Genomic DNA, 18,480 nt, shown 5'->3' with positions numbered 1-18,480 from the left:
TAGGGGTATCGGAACCTATGTGGACAAGGTTTTTCAACAGGAGCTGGAACCCGTTAAAAATTCCAAATATCGAATTTTAAATAATTCCATATGAAAATGTGGCTTAAAATACTGAATATAGGAGGAACCATTGTAGGACGAACTAAAACTGCCTACTGGCAAAATACACATGTGTGCAAACTTTTAGCAGTCTATCTCAATTCGTTCTAAAGATAGCGTGATTACAATAGACATACACACATGCAAACAGGCGGATATGAAGCTAAATTACATTAAGCATTACATCGTAGGAAGCTTTAGAAATAAAATAAATTAAATTCAGTCAGATATCCCAAACCAATATTTTATTTGTTTTTCAAAAGTATTTATTTAACCAGCAATTAGACCAGTCACTGCGTCACCAGCTGCTTGGCCAGCAATTGGAGCTGCAACTTCCTTAATCTTGCCAAAGGTTTTCTTCAACTATAGATTAAAATAAAAAACGTTTTCAAAAAAACTAAAAGGTTTTATGCCAACATGTACTTACGAATTTCTTTAAACCCCTCTATAAAATCAGAACGAAAACAAATACACAAATTAATTGACGAATATCTAAATCTTAAAAAATTTAACTTACAGGTTGAGGAGCAGCAGAAACTTGTCCACCGATGACAGCAAAGATCACAATCAAAGCGAATAGTAAGGTGCAGGACAATTTCATTGTGGCTTTGTCTTCTTTGTTGCTTCTTAGAAATGTACAACTGGAATGTTAACTGAATCTCCGAAATTTGAAACTTATATACGCAGATGGGCGTTATTCAAAAATGGAACAAAGAATATATTTCTCAAATATTTCCGTTTTATTTATGCATATTTTTAATAACATTGCATAGTATTCTACACAACTATGCCAATATTTATATTTCAACAAACATTCATGTCATTTGAATAAATATATTTTAAAAATTATCATAAATTATATACCTATTTATTTTAATGCACCTCATCATATTATGGAGGGTATATTAATTGGGACATTCCGTTCGTAACTCCTCGAAACACTAATATTAGTGCCAACGAAGTATGTACATATATTCTTGATCAGCTTAATATTCTAAGTCTATTTAGCTATCATTGGAACAAATTGAGATGGAAGACTTAAATTTTGCACACATACACAGTGAGATAAAAAAATTTCAGACTGCTGTCATTTCTAAGCCAATCGTCCAACCTCTGTTAAAATTATTCCTGTTGCAGCTCATTATATTGTTTAGAAGCGTACAAAAGCATTTTGGTGAGAATTTTCCAGGAAAAAAGTTATTCGTTATGGAAATAAAGCGGGATGGTGTGATTTCTTTATATTTGGCTGGAAAACAACAAGTAGCTATCGTTAGAGCAATCCAGCATTCAAATGTGAATAAATCTTTTGTGTCTCGTACTATCGCTCGTTACTGGTAGCGTAGCCCGACGTCAAGGAAGTGGGCGGAAGAAAACACCAACACCAGCAGAAATGGTTCGAAGAGTAAAGAAGCGACTTGATCGGAAGCCGCGTCGCAGTGGCCGAAAAATGTCTCGTGAGCTGAACATATCGCAATATTCCATTCGCAAATATTGAAAAAATTAGCTCGGGGTAAAGCCATTGAAACTCCAAAAAGTGCAAGAACTTACACCGCAACAGAAAGAAAATAGACTCAAAAGAGCTAAAAAGTTACTTCGCTTTGCCGAAAGTGGTGAACTGCCGAATTTGGTTTTCTCCGATGAGAAAACATTCGTTGTCCAGCAGTTTGTAAACAAACAAAATGATCGTGTTTACAAGCCAAAGAGGTCAGCTGAAAATGTGCACCTTCGGTTGGCCACCAGAACTCAAGCGTTGGCCATGGTGATGGTGTGGGCTGCCATAACAGCCGTTGGTCGCTCTCTGCTCGTATTAATCGACCGTGGCATCAGAATAAATGCCGAATACTATCGCGAAAATGTTCTGAAGGGTGTCAGCCTTGGGCACTCAGACCATGGGTATTCCAACAGGACTCAGCACCATCGCACTCAGCATGCGCCACCCGAGATTGGTTATAAAATGAGGTTCCTCGACTCATTTTCAACGCACAATGGCCACCAAAATCTCCGGATACCACTCCGTTGGACTATTGTGTCTGGAATATTTTGGAAGGCAACAAATCTAAATTTATTCTAAAATTTGATGCTATTTTCGATTTTTTTTTTGCTTTCATTCAATAAAATTTAAAAAAAAAATTAAAAATTATGGCATTTGACTTTGTTTGTTCGTTTATCTCACCCTGTATATCTTCTTCATTACTACTAAGGTATTTCTCTATTTTTTTTTTTAATCAAAAAAATCTAAAGGAAATTACAGATAAAAAGGTTTACTTCAGGGAAACTAAAAAGAAGCGAGGGGGACTCAAATGAAATGTCTCGGGGCGTACTTCTCTAATATATGGGACTTAAAAGCATAAATGTTTGACTTAGGGATTTTCCGAATATTTTACGAAAATTTATCGCAAAACTGAATGGAAATTACAGATAAAAGGATCCGCTTTAGAGAAACTAAGAATGAAGTGCGATTGAAGTGATGTATATGGAACTTATTGGCAACAATATATTTGGACTGAAGTTTTTTTTCGAATTTACCAAAAGTTGCATAGAAAAATGAGGCACCTTTGGAAGTTCTTAGTCATTTCAACGATTCTCGACAGTTCGTGGAAATCAAGATATAAGACACAATATTTAAGATATATAAGCGAAATTTTCTCCCTTAAATTTTTGTTTTTAAAAATAGACATCCTATTCCACGAAGATTCCAGCCAAAATGTCATTGTTTTCGTTGTACATTTATTTTATAGGTTTCACATAAAGTACCTCCTGATTCTTAATATTTTTCTTGTTTCCGACGCATTTTCAAACCAAAATAGTCGTATTATGGCATCTTAAGTTCCCAGAAGTCATAATCTCTTCTTGCCAAACATTTTGAACATAGGTTAACTTTTTGGTAAAGCCCCCGAATTTCGGAACCTCCTACTATTCAATATTTCGAAAACTTCAACATCAGTTTTAAAGTACTCTCGAACTTTAGTTATCCAAATTGAAAGTACTTTCGCACTTTAGACTTCCTTGTCTAATCATTCCCGCCTGCTAATAAGAAGGTATTGTTTCTAAAAAGCAGACTATATTAAATCAACAATAAAAAACTGTAGTGTATCTATAATTAAGCTTTTTTCAAATAACAGCCTATTTATGTTCCAATCGAAGAATAGCCAAATTCATGTTTACTTAAATTTCTATTGTCATCATTATTTAATAAAACGTATTTAATGAAAATACACGCGCGAGAAAAGAATATTTGATGTACAAATATTGTCGCAAAATTCACGTCAACTCCTATTATAATGCAGTGTGTACAGTTAAAATGTTGCATAAACAAAAATAATTAGAAATTTCCTCATAGTTGAATTTAAAAAAAATAACGCAAATTTCGACTATAAAAAGGATAACTTTGAAAGATTCGTTCATCAGTAGAAGTTCTGTAATTCTTAGAAAACACAACAACAATGAAATTGTCCTTTGCTTTTTTGTTTGCTTTCATTGTTATCTTTGCTGTGATTGGCGGCCAAGTTTCAGCTGCTCCACAACCTGTAAGTTGAAAGTGTATTAAAGCAATACTCAATTTAAAAATTAAAATATTATTCGAGATTATCTTATTAAAATAATTTTCTTTAAATTTCTTTTTTTGTTGTAACAGAAAAGTCTTAAAAAATTCGTAAGTACATATTTTATAAAAACCTTATGTTAAAAGCTCCCGCTTATCGTCTCAATTCCATTGCAAATATTTAGTTGAAGAAAACTTTCGGTAAAATGAAGGAAGTTGCAGCTCCAATTGCTGGCCAAGTAGCTAACGACGCAGTTACTAATCTAATTTCTGGTTAAACTTTTTGGCAATGTTAATAAATTAATGAATTTGGTTATCTGAGTGAAATTTATTGCGTTTCATTTTTTTCCAACATTGTACTAACTGGTTGTTAATAATTTGTTTTACAACCCATTAGATAAAACATATTTTCGTAAAAATAGCCAAATCATCCCCCATTATATGCAGTTATTTCTTTCTATATTTGCATATATATGGCATCAATTTGCGTTATAAGTAAAAATCCATGGGTATATGGGTCAATAAAATAAATTCGGTCACATTAGATTTTTTTTACATTAAGTAAGCTAAAATATTAAACAAGTAAGCAAAGTCGTGTGGGGCCGACCATGTGATACCCTACAACACTACAATTAGTTCGAAGTCCCCTTATGTGCAAATCCATTTTGGAAGATTTCGTTTTTGAAATAATGTCAAAAATAATGCCCCTTAGGTCTCTTCTGATGCGAAATTCAGTGTCGATTTATTTTTAATTGTGGCCTATAGAGCGACTACAAAATTAGAAAAATTTTATTTGAACCCCTAAATGCAAATCTTAAGAACAATAGGCTTTAATTCTGACCCTTACCCTACGCCATACCAAATTTCGTGAAGATCGGACGAAGTGTAAAAATTTAAAAAAAATTACAATTCTAAATTGGAAGTCAAATTGAAAAAATCGCATGCGATAAAAAATTTGACAAACATTGAAAAAAATGAAACAAAAGATATTAACTTTTTTATTGCTATATTTTCCGCGATTTTCTTAGATATTGTCCTTTTTTGGCAAGAGACGATTCCGAATTGATGGGATTTGTGAAAATCGACCCAGCGGTTGTTGTCTTATAAGCAGAATAAATAAGATATGCTATTTTACATATATATATTGTACCTATTTTGCTTTATATCCCATTTCCTGGCTATTAGCATCACTGCAATGGTCAGAAGTGATATTTTAATGTATTTGTGATGTGGCTGGAACTGAAAATATTCGCGGTTTAGTGGAAATTTTCTTATTTCCTTACATAAAAGTTAAAGTGGCTGCCGAAATTGGTAGGCTTCTGCCCAGTCCTAAACTCTAACTCCATGTAAATTTCCGCGTCGATTGGTTTATAATTATGGCTTATAGAGCAACTGCAAAATCATGAAATTTTTCAGTTCTTGGTCCATTTCAACCCCATAATAGTGTGCAATCATCTCCAAAAACAATAGGGTTCTATTCTGACAAAAACCCCACCTCCATTTTTCAATTTTGTGAGGATCGTGCCATAATTGCGACCTGTAGCTTGATTACAAAATAACATGGACAGACGGACGGACGGACATACATAGCTAGATCGACTCAGCTCGGCGAGATAGGGAGATCCATATATACTTTCCTATGTGGGAAACCAATATTTCGAGGTGTTACATAATTTTTGGCCCAATCAAACTTATAATACCCCCAACACCAAGTGTTGTAGGGTATAATAAATTAAATCCGATCTACATATGTATTTCCGTTCGTTTGTCCATGTTAATTTATAATTAAGCTACAGGTCGCAATTTTTGCTGATCCTCAGGAAATTTAGCATGGAAGTGGGGTTAGGGTCAGAAAAGAAGCTTAGGTCGCAATTATAGACCAATCGACGCGGAATTTAGCACGGGGCTAGAGTTTAGGGCTTGACATTTTGTTTGGTCATCGGACAATATTTAGCAGATAAAATAGTCGATACGATTGTTATAGTGATACTGATAGCCAAGATATCAGATATATAGCAATATACAGGGTGAGATGAAAAAACTGCAACCAACTTCAGAAAATCACAAGTGGCTATCGTTAGAGCACTCCAGCATTCAAATGTGAATAAATCTTTTGTGTCTCGTACCTTCGCCCATTACCGTGATACTGGCAGCGTAGCCCCATTTCAAGGAAGTGGACGGAAGAAAAAAGCAACATCAGCAAAAATGGTTCAAATTAAAGAAGCGACTTGATCGAAACCCGCGTGCAGTGGCAGAAAAATGGCTCGTGAGACGAATTAATCGCAATATTCCATTCGGCAAATATTGAAAAATGAGATCGGGGTAAAGCCATTGAAATTACAAAAAGGGCAAGAACTTACAGCGCAAAAGAAAGAAAAATAGACTCAAAAGAGCTAAAGAGTTGCTTCGCTTTGCCGAAAGTGGTGAACTGCCGAATTTGGTTTTCTCCGATGAGAAAACACTCGTCCAGCAGTTTGTAAACAGTTTGTAAAAATGATCGTGTTTACTTGCCAATGAGGTCAGTTGAGAATGTGCACCTTCGGCTGGTCACCAGAACTCAAGCACCGGCGGCCCGTGTGGGCCGCCATAACAGCCGATGATCGCTCTCCGCTCGTATTAATCGACCGTGGCCATCACGGGCCGCCCAAGAATGGTTACAAAATGAGGTTCCTCGCTTCATTTCCAGCACACAATGGCCACCAAAATCTCCGGATACCAATCCGTTAGACTATTGTGTGGAGTATTTTGGAAAGCAAGGTTGGCAAAAAAATACCAAAGTGTCTATCACCTCAAGCAAGCGCTTCGCAGGGAATGGGCCTTAACACTTCAGAGCAACATTCGAGCAGCGTGTGACGGTTTCATTGGCCGTTTGAAGGCCATAATTTGTGCCAAAGATGACTATTTCGAACAAATCTAAACTTATTCTAAAATCTGATGCTTTTTACATTACATTTTTTGCTATTATTCAATAAAATTAAAAAAAAATTTAAAAATTAAGGCGCTTGGCTTTGTTACAGTTTTTTTATCTCACCCTGTACTTTTCACCTTACAACACTGTGTTTCGAGAGTATTATATTCAAGTCGCAATTATCATCGGATTGTCAAGAAATTTAGCATGGGGTCAGAATTAAAGACTATTTTTTCATGATGTGTATTTAAAAGTAAAAATGGACCAATTTTAAAAACCAATCGACACGGAATTTTGCACGACTTGAATTATTTTTAGCGGATAAAATTGACAACCACTTTTGTGTGAAATTATTTTGTATACTTATCATATCGACATAGGTTGGAAGTGGAATAAGGAAGATATCCCAAAGATGACTTTTGTGCGGAACAGTATGACATTATTTAAAAAATCGATTGAAATGTATTTGGACCTAAGGAGGTTTTCCAATATATTATAGTGTTGTAGGGTATCGAGTGGTATGCCCCTCACGGCTATAGCCTTTGCTTACTTATTATAAAATAATTGTTGAGCTTATTTTTTTAATTATATTTTTGCATAAGAAAATAGTAAATGAATTAAATTTCAACACAGAAAATTATTTCAAAATTCTCTTAAAAATAGCTCTTTTATTATTTTGCCAATCTATGGTCATAGGGTATAAAATTGTTATATCTATGGAACACATTTTGGACAAATCAAGTGATACAAACAACGATTTTGGTTTTAAGTATCTAAATTCGCGCATTGCACTTATAACTGCACTGCAAAAAATTTGTTGAATTTTACATTGGCCAAGATAAGATTTTATCCGGTTCTAAGGAATTTTTGAGTTTCTCAAACGGAAGATAATAATTAATATAAATAATGATATACCTATAGACTAGAAATTTGGTTTTGGACTGAGTCGATATATATCACACCTTCAAATCTTCAATAAATATTTTTTGTAAGAAGAAAGCAAGTTCTAAGTCAACGTTTGGGCATAGTATTCAAAAAGTAAAATTTTTATTTGAAAATCATAACAATTTATCATTAAAATGTAAAATACATAAAATAATTGTTTATTCATTTTTGTAGTGTTGTTCAATTTACGATGACTAAAATGGATTATGTTGATTTCGATAATTTTGACTTAAGTGATTGTAACGACTGTTGGACACTGTCAAGTTTCTCTTTAAATTGTTGTCCCAGCTGCTTCTAGAAAACAAAAAAATAACAACACAAATAAAATAAGTATTTTATTACTTGACTACAGTCTTTTACAATTTTATCTCCGATGCCATCCAATGACCCTGTACATTGAGTGTGGTTTACAACAATCGTTAACACAACTACAAAGATAACCAACAATTTTCCGAAATCCATCGCTTTGGAATGAGCTAATAACCACAAATCAGTGAAGAATTGAAAAAACTTTAGCTTTTTATAAACAAAAATTATTTGTGGTTGTGGAAGAGATCATTTTGCATAACATATAACACATATTGAGATTGATTAAAGAAGTTTAGAATGGCCAAAATCTAGATGAACTGTGTGAAAATGAGAGAAGGTGAAGGTAAAAAAACTGGAAAATAATTAAAGTTATAAATTGAGCGAAGTATAATCAATACCACTAAAAATGTTTATCTTATATAAAATCACACTAATCTCATATAATATCGTATTTTTCTTTCAAATAAATTTCTAAAAATGGGTACATAAGTATATATAGCTTTGTATCTAGATATCCTACACTCGAAATAAAATTTTATACCAGTATTAACTTCCAAATTTAAGCCACATTATTATGACTTAAGCTACATTATTCACCGGAAATGTTTCAAATTTGATATTTGAAGTTCGTAATAGATACTTCAGCCTAAAGGTAAGGTCACATTGAGGAAATATTTGACGAAAAATTTCAAATATTTCTTAGTCACAATCTGACCGACAAATATTTTTTGACGGAAACACAAAAGCAGCTGATTTTGGGAAAACAAAGTTGTTTTTTTTTTTTTTTTAATATATAAACTAGTAATACATTAATGAATGAATAGCCAAAGATTTTTTTCAAAATTGTTTAAATAACTTTAACAATTCTCTCCATTCATGATTATTTTGTAAACAATATCCATGTAATTGAAAAGAATACACATGTAAACGCAACTACTCGCTAGCTTCCTTGATTTGACTGTACCATTTATGATTTTGCAAACAGACAACCATACATGCAAACATTAAAAAATTCTGACAAAACACTCATATTCTTAAACAGCTAGTTTCGCGATTTCGCGATATTCGGCATTTATTTGATGCAACGGTCGATTAATACGAGCGGAAAGCAACCATCGGCTGTTATGGCGTCCCGCACCTTTACCATGGCCGGCGCTTGAGTCCTGGTGGCCAACCGAAGGTGCACATTTTCAGCTGACCTCTTTGGCAAGTAAATACGATCATTTTGTTTGTTTACAAATTGCTTTACAACTAATGTTTTCGCATCGGAGAAAAGCAAATTTGGCAGTTCACCACTTTTGGCCAAGCGAAGCAAATCATTAGCTCTTTTGAGTCTATTTTCTTTCTGTTGCGGTGTAAGTTCTTGCATTTTTTGGAATTTCAATGTCTATACCCCGAGCTCATTTTTCAATATTTCCTGAATGGAATATTGCGATATGTTCCGCTCAGATTATATCAGATTATATGATATGGTTTGACAGTAAATAATTTTTTTAGAGATTGCTATGTAAAACCAAGACTTAATCTACTAAATGCCAGCTTTTCAACACTCGTCTTACTCGAAATTCGGCGACTATGTTATTATCATCATGGGCGCCACCTATTGGCGGTTATATACATCTAATTTCACCAAAGCGCGAAACTTTAGGTTTGTGTCAAGAATATATCAAATCGATTCATACATATAACAGTTAAGAAGAAACATTTACTCACCTTTTTCTATTTGTAAGAAATGTTCCCAACGTAAAAGAAAATTTAATATTCAAATGATTTTCTTCATTAATTGCATAACATATTCACACTTATTTTCAAAACACTTTTTTTTTAAAACAAAATCGATACACACATTTTATTTAACTTAACCGAATATAACACAGACACAAAGGCACAACTGTGGAAATGAACCGAATGCAAGGAGCTTTTTTTATTATCGTATAACACTTGGGAAATAAATCAAAATCCAATTATGCCACTTATCTTGAAAACAAATTTAACGAAGAACCGTAAAACCGTAATACAGAAAAGTTTCTGAGCTTTAACAGGAAATGAGAAGATTATGGAACGGCAACGGATATGAGAACACTTTGCGATTGTTGACACTGGCTATTAACTACTTTTGATCATACATACATACATACATACACCTTTCTCTTAAACTCTCACACCGAATGAGCATATTTACTTCAAAGAGACGAACAAACATACACTCGCGTATACATAGACATTTCTATTGCTTTTACCGAAGCAAGCGGATTGCGCCTTTTTTACTGAACTTACACGAACACAAACGCACAGATTATCATTGAACAGAAAGAAATAAACTAATTTGTGTTGTATATTCTGTAGTTTCTCTATTGGATTTTGGTAAATAAACACAAAATAATGTTTAATTATTTAATTTTTAACACTTTTGTAACATAGTTTTATTTATTTCGTTTGTTATTCACAATTGTTTTGGGAGCACCACGGAACACGACCGAATGGAATGAAGACGACGAAAGAACTGAATTGAGCGCAGAATGACCCGAAGTGGGAGAGACAACAGCATTTGTTGCCTATATGTATATGGGTTTAAGAAAAAAATGCTTACATTTGCATAAGGCTTAGGATTGCAGAATATTGCTCGGAGAAATTAAATTTTGGAAGGAGAGAAGGAATTTAATGCAATAACATTTTTAGAGAGGAAGTAATAATAAAACTCAGGGATGCCAAGAGTTCCAGCGTAAAAATCGCTACAGATACGTTTTTTAAATCACCATAAATCTCTACTGACTAAGACCAACAAACACTACGAAAATTTGTAAAAACAGCAGAAATAATTAAGTCGCTAAAATCAACAATGTACCGAATATCGGGAGGGAATATGGGGGCTATACGAAAACGTGGACCTGCACAGACAATTTTTTTTTGTCTTAGGCTGTAATATCTTTTACGAACTTCCAATACCAAATTTGAAACAATTCCGTGAAAAATGTCGTTAAAATCATCAAAATAGCGAATATCGGGAGGTACCGTTATATGGGGGCTATACGAAGACGTAGACCTGATCAGACAATTTTCTGTCGTAGCCTGTAGTATCTATTACGAATTTCAAACACCACTTCTAACACGATTCCGGTGAAAAATATCTCTAAAATCATCAAAATACCGAATATCGGCATAGGGAGGTACTATTTTATGGGGGCAATACCAAAACGTGAACCTACTTGGTCCATTTTCAATACCAAAAGTCATGCAGACGTAATATACATTTGAGTAAAATTTTATCAACCTACTTCATTTCGTTCGGAATTAAGATTAATTTCCACAGACGGATAGGTGGACGGACATGGCTAAATCGACAAAGAATTTTATGCTGATCAAGAATGTATATACTTTCTGGGGTCTAAAATGTATATCTCGAGGTGTTACAAACGGAATGACAAACTTATACTATGGTAAAGCGTATAAAAAATATATGACAAAATTTTACAAGATTATTCACATGTTTATTAGCGTAAAAATACGCGAATTTATCCTTTTCTGACAAGAGACTTCCCTAAAATTGTGTAGATTGTCAAAATTAGTGCATAACTTTTTTATGTATATAGATCTACAAATAACAGCTTTGTAAGTTGCAGCAAAATCATACATCATACAAAAAAAATAAATAAATAAAAACTTACAACTACGATCGCATTAGAATTAAAAAACGCTACAAATGTACAATCAAAAATGGTATGTCAAAATTAAAACATTTCATGCAATATAAAACATTACAATTGTACATTCCAAAAGTCAAAAGGAAAATTTTTAAATCTCAACATTTTAAGCTATTTTTTTATCCTTATTTACCAAGAGACCATTCCGAATTTGTCTGAATCGTCAAAATCAGATCAGCCGTTCTTAAGTTAAAAGCTTAGTAACTAACACAATTTTATTTTATATATAGATACCATTGGGACCATGCGAAGACGTTGACAGATAAAGATCATCTTCGAAAAAATCGTCGCCTTCTATCACGTGTCTTCAGTTTTGTTGTGTTTCATATCCAACCGCCTAAGAAATAAATTATTGTAACTAACCATAGAAAGTTTATGTTAAATTAATTAAATGCGACAATGGAAATAGTGGATTCTCTTATTCAAAAATGAAATAAAATCGTGAAATATTCTGAGCCCCCCAAAGCCGTATACAAATGTGAGCAATTGCTGTCTTCCTTAAAATATTGCTTTGAAAGCAATAACCATTATGGTGGACACATGAATCGGACTGTTACGATTGCTATGGCCTTGGTTGATCACATAAGTCTAAACCGTATGATTATGTATATTGTGGTTCAATGTATGGATTCGGCAGCTGGTGTGTGTGTGCTTAAACTGCTGCTAGACTAGGCATAACACAATGGTGTGACCCAACTTTGTAGTCGAAAACATCTCTGAGCCCGAGTATCGAATTTATACTTTGATTAATGTTGTTTCTGTTTTTGGAGCTTTTGACGCTAGCATACTGGACAATAGGTATATTGTATCCTTTAATGAGGGTATGACAGCAATCCTGAGACATGGGAGTACCACATGTAATGCAGGAACTGGTGAGAATTCAGCCCGACCTTTGCAACGAATATATGATTTGTTCAAGTTTTTCAGTGAATACACAATCAAAGGCCATCCTGGGACCTGATAAGTAGCGCATATGTGTTTATGAACCCGCGGAAAACAAAGCTTTTAATAAATTTGGGTTTAATCCGCAACAATACCCTCGTCACGGCCCCAGACTGGTTCTTTTTGAAATCCTTATTTTGTTGATTTTTATACCTCGCAGGACAGATAATAAGTTTTTATTTTCCTCAGGGTGAAATTTTAAGTCATACGTATAAGCAGTCAAAAGTTTTGTTATTATTTGTTTTTATTTTCAAATCCCAACCAATAGTCATAATGACTTTATACATAGTGTTGTTATTGTAAAATATTAGTTTTTGTAGTTGATGCATACACCTTATAAATACACCTTGGTTTTGGTAACAAGTTTATGGCCTGGAAAACGACCAAATCATTGCATTTTCTTATTAATTTTGCGCTTTATTCGGCGTTTACACACAAAATATTCACCCGGGTTAACCGTGATAACAATAAAATGGCGTATGTTTTTCATAAAAAGTCTTTGACCGATATACCTCATTTTCAATATCAATCATGCAATGCAAATGCCAAAGATCTATCTATCAAATCAAAATGTCAAAGATCTATATCAATGCTCTAATTTTGGCCGCATCCTTATTTCAACCGACATACAGATATCGTTAAATTGACTTAGAATTATATCCTTCCCGTTAAATAATTGAAGTTATTCAACCGAAATTACATATTTAATATACACCTATCTAGGAGAAAAAATTGGTAATTTTTTGGTAACATATTCCGAGCATTTTGGTAGACAATGTTTTCACTCAGTGGCAACCGTGCATGCAACAAGTGCTCCTCCAACATCCAATAACATTTCTCTCTTCCATTTCGACTAATGAGTTATTCGCCAATTCTGCGCTCAATTCAGTTCTTTCGTCGTCTTCATTTCGTTCGGTCGTGTTCTGTGGTGCTCCCAATAAATATGTAAATAAATAAAGAAATAAATAAAATTATGTTAGAAAAGTAGTTAATAAATCAATAATTAAACATTATTTTGTGTTCATTTAAAAAAATTAATGAAATAATGCCTAAAATATCATGCAAATCAATTCTCTTCTTGCTGTTCCCTGTGTATTCGTTGATAGCATTGTTGGTGCTTAGTTTTATAACAAAGGCGCAATCCGTTTGCTTTGCCAGCAACCAACATAAACATTTAGGTATTCGTGTGTGTTTGTTCGTCTTATAACTGCGCCTTCGGTTTGAAGAGTTTAAGAGAAAATTAAGTGCAAACCAAAAATAGAGTTTTCCACTTTTGAAATTCAAAATGTCTGCCAGAGAAGAAGTCCTCATATCCGCTCCCGGTTTAAAAGTCTCTATATTTCCTGTTAAGAGTGGCGAAAAGCTCTGTTCAAAAAAAAGTGGAAGTTCTTTGTTGAGTTCTTTTGAAATGAAACTTGTATAAGTGTGTTATAAAATTAAAAGTGTGTTGAATTAAAATTGGAGTATCAGAGTTTCGTCGGTGTTATAATGAACATATCGTGCGCGGTTCATTTCAACACTATGTGGTGATTAAGTGTATGATTTATATAATAGAATGAATGTATAAAAAATTTAGTCAACAAAAGCAAAATTAGGTTTCCTAAAATTTATATTTATTGTTTCTCTAAAGATGTGTTTAAAATGCGATCTATGGCTCCTAAAAGTTAAGATAATATTGCACAATTCGGTTTAATTCGCGAGTGTTTGTGTATTTTTTAATCCTTGCTGTCCGTAGAAAATGGTGAGTTTTTATACAATTTCTCCAAAAATGTATAACACATGGTTTGCATATATACTGCAGACAGTATTTACAAATACCTTACTTACCCCCACTTCCATTCTAAATTTCGTGAAGATCGGGCCATAATTGCGACCTGTAGAGTGATTACAAATTAACATGGACAGACGGACGGACGGACATACAAAGTTAGATCGACTCAGCTCAGCGAGATAGGAAGATACAAATATACTTTCCTATGTGGGAAACCAATATTTCGAGGTGTTACATAATTTTTGGCCCAATCAAACATATAAAACCCCCAACACAAAGTGTTGTAGGGTATAAAAAGTTTAATAAAAAATAAAACGATTTTATATACATCTAAATTCGCCAAAGCGTGAAACTTTAGGTTTGTGTCAAGAATATATCAAATCAATTCATACATATAACAGTTAAGAAGAAACATTTACCAAAGACATAGAAGTGTAAAGATAGGACAAGACAGCGTCAAAATATGGCAACACTGTGAAAATACCTCTGTTGTTACGATATCATAACAACATAGCTAAGAATGTTAACTGATTTAAACCGCTAAGGCATTATGCAAAATTTTGGAGAGGTCTATGTAATACAATTTTAAAACCAAAATTTGGGATTTTTCAAATGTTTATTTGTCATTCTTTTCTGTAATTGTGGTTTTTATATTAACATGTCTCCGCCATGAGCTGTTACTCTATGTATTGTAGACACAAACCATTTGCTCAAAATGCATTTTGTCTAGTCTTTACCATTTTAGGTCTTTGCATTTACTCCCCTTTTTCTATTTGTAAGAAATGCTCCCAACGTAAAAGAAAATTTAATATTCAAATGAGTTTCTTTATTAATTGCATAACATTATTCACACTTATTTTCAAAACACTATTTTTTCAAAACAAAATCGATACACACATTTTATTTAACTTTACCGAATATAACACAGACACAAAGGTACAACTGTGGAAATAAACCGAATGCAAGGAGCTTCTTTAATAACGTATAACACTTGGGAAATATATCAAAATCGAATTATGCCACTTATCTTGAAAACAAATTTAACGAAGACAAAAAATTTTCTGAGTTTTAATAGGAAATGAGAAGATTATGGGACCGCAACGGATATGAGAACACTTTGCATTTGTCGCCATTGCCTATCAACTATTTCTGATCATGCATACATACAATGTATGATACATATAAAGACATTTCTCTTAAACTCTCACACCGAATGCGCATTTTTATTTCAAAGAGACAAAGAAACATACACTCGCGTATACATAGACATTTCTATTGCTTTTACTAAAGCAAGCGGATTGCGCCTTTTTTCTGAACCTCAACAAACACAAACGCACAAATTCAATATGAACAGAAAGAAATAAACTGATGTGAACTGTATAATATGTAATCAAAGACCTAAAATGGTAAAGACTAGACAAAATGCATTTTGAGCAAATGGTTTGTGTCTACAATACAAAGAGTAACAGCTCATGGCATTGACATGTTAATATAAAAACCACAATTACAGAAAGGAATAACAAATAAAAATTTGCAAAATCCAAAATTTTGATTTCAAAATTGTATTGCATAAACTTTTCCAGTTAATTGCATATTGCCTTAGCGGTTTAAATCACTTAACATTGGTAACTATGTTGTTACGATATCATGACAACAGAGTTATTTTCAAAGGGTTGCCATATTTTACTCTGTCTTGTCCTATCTTTATACTTCTATATCTTTGATGTAATTTCTCTAATAATTGTTGAATTGAGCGTAGAATTGGAGAACATCTCATGACCCGAAGTGGGAGAGACAACTACATTTGTTGCATATATGTATATGGGTTTAAGAAAAAAATGCTTACATTTGCAAAAGGCTTAGGATTGCAAAATTTTACTCGAAGAAAAAAATTTTGGAAGGAGAGAAGGAATTTAATGCAATAACATTTTTAGAGAGGAAATAATAATTAAACTCAGGGATGCCAACAGTTCCAGCGTAAAAATCGCTACAGATAATTTTTTAAAAAATCACCACAAATCTCTACTGACTAAGGCCAACAAACACTACGAAAATTTGTAAAAACATCAGAAATAATTAAGTCGCTAAAATCAACAAAGTACCGAATATCGGGAGGGAATATGGGGGCTATACAAAGACGTGGACCTGCACAGACAATTTTTTGTCTTAGGCTGTAGTATCTTTTACAAACTTCAAATACCAAATTTGAAACAATTCCGTTAAAAAGTCGCTAAAATCATCAAAATACCGAATACCGCGAGGTACCGTTATATGGTCAAAATCAGATCAGCCGTTCTTAAGTTAAAAGCGTAGTAACTAACACAATTTTATTTTATATATAGGTACCATTGGGACCATGCGACAATCTTCGAAAAAATCGTCGCCTTCTATCACGTGTCTTCAGTTTTGTTGTGTTTCATATCTAAGTGCCTAAGAAATAAATTATTGTAACTAACCATAGAAAGTTGATGTTAAATTAATTAAATTCGACAATGGAAATAGTGGATTAGGAAAAAACAAAATTAGATTTAATTGAAAAGCTTCTCTTATTCAAAAATGAAATAAAATCGTGAAATATTCTGAGCCACCCAAAGCCGTATAAAAATATGAGAAATTGCTGTCTTCCTTAAAATATGCATGCAATCAGGGTTGCCACGATGGGTAGAATTCTACCAAAATGGATAACGTTGTTTAGGGTTGGTAACTTGGTAACTTATATTTCGTTTTAGTCAAGGTGTATTTAACAAGGTGTAATTGTCAATCATATGGTTTTAAACTTTTTTTAGTATTGTTTGTAAACTAAATTGTCAATTTCAATTTTGGAAATTTCATTTCATAGTTTGTTTGAATCGGTGTTTCGTTTGTATTTGCAGAACTGCAAATTGATTTCTTTAGAAATCAGCCTGGGAAAATTTATGAGAAATTTCGTTTTCTTTACTTTTCTATTGACTCGTATACCTAACCGAAGGATGGGAAATTATGAAACCTTTCATTTAGCTTCAGTACTTTGAAAGCAATAACCATTATGGTGGACACATTGATAGGGCTGTTACGATTGCTATGGCCTTGGTTGATCACATAAGTCTAAACCGTATGGCTATGTATATTGTGGCAGCTGGTGCGTGTGTGCTTAAACTGCTGCTAGACTAGGCATAACACAATGGTGTGACCCAACTTTGTAGTCGAAAACATCTCTGAGCACGGGTATCGAATTTATACTTTGATTAATGTTGTTTTTGCTTTGGAGCTTTTGACGCTAGCAGACTGGACAATAGGTTTATTGTACCCTTTAATGAGGGTATGACAGCAATCCTGAGACATGGGAGTATCACATGTAATGCAGGAACTGGTAAGAATTCAGCCCGATCTTTGCAACGAATCATTGGGAATCGCATTTGGGTCTATTGGAGTTGTTGCATATATGATTTGTTCAAGTTTTTCAGTGAATGCACAATCAAAGGCCATCCTGGGACCTGATAAGTAACGCAAATTTGGGTTTAATCCCCAACAATACCCTCGTCACGGCCCCTGACTGGTTCTTTTTGAAATTCTTATTATGTTGATTTTTATACCTCGAGGAAGAGATAATAAGCTTTTATTTTCCTCAGGATGAAATTTTAAGGCATACGTAAAAGCTCAACATTAATAACCGCGGCTATGCTACAAATAAGCAAAGGCTATAGTCGTGCGGGGCCGACTATGTTATACCCTACAACACTACAATGTGTTAGAAGCCCCCTTATGTCCAAATCCATATTGTCCATATGCACTCCGTCGGGCTGTTAGTTGTTGTAGTCCATTTTACAGCGAAATATAATCCAATGGTCATCCAAAATGCTAGAATTCTTCCCTGTCCTTAACCTCTTCACAGGCGTGTCGATTGGCTTCAATTGTGTGATCGGAAAAACATTTCTGTTTTTGGTTAATTTGAACTCTAAATATTTTGCAATCATCTCCAAAAGCAAGAAGCCCCTCTGTATCTTCAAATTTAGACTCATCTATATGATTTACTTATCTACGATATTTGGCTATATTCGTCAACGAAATCAGCATAAAAAAGCCAGAAGTTCGCCTTTTGTGTATTTCGGATATCGCCTGTAAGTAATGCTGGCATTTTTTCACTGTCCTAAACTCTAACTTTATGCGAGATTTCGTGTCCTTTGCTTTCTATTTGTGCAAAATCAACCCCCAAATATATTGCGGACATCTTTAAAACAATAGGCATAGCCCTTCTGAGCCCAACCCTACCCTTGTGCAAATTTTC

General features: G+C 33.7%; 2 long non-coding RNA genes across 3 annotated transcripts; one reads left to right on the top strand and one right to left on the bottom strand.

The window, feature by feature from the left end:
• Positions 1–317: 317 nt before the first annotated feature.
• Positions 318–869, bottom strand: LOC131807143 (uncharacterized). The gene is made up of 3 exons (XR_009344310.1): positions 617–869; positions 527–544; positions 318–462 (listed from the first exon to the last, which is right to left on the bottom strand). It is a non-coding gene; the product is annotated as an uncharacterized LOC131807143 (long non-coding RNA).
• A 2,491-nt stretch (positions 870–3,360) lies between these two features.
• LOC131807142 (uncharacterized) lies at positions 3,361–3,967 on the top strand. Of its 2 annotated transcripts, XR_009344309.1 has the most exons (3): positions 3,361–3,626; positions 3,734–3,751; positions 3,826–3,967. It is a non-coding gene; the product is annotated as an uncharacterized LOC131807142 (long non-coding RNA). The 2 variants fall into 2 exon arrangements; XR_009344308.1 differs by having other exon boundaries at positions 3,734–3,967.
• Positions 3,968–18,480: the final 14,513 nt, after the last annotated feature.

This window comes from Musca domestica, unplaced genomic scaffold, assembly GCF_030504385.1.
Source record: "Musca domestica strain aabys unplaced genomic scaffold, Musca_domestica.polishedcontigs.V.1.1 112, whole genome shotgun sequence".
Classification (NCBI taxonomy): domain Eukaryota; kingdom Metazoa; phylum Arthropoda; class Insecta; order Diptera; family Muscidae; genus Musca; species Musca domestica.
This window is presented reverse-complemented; position numbering and strand designations above follow the sequence as displayed.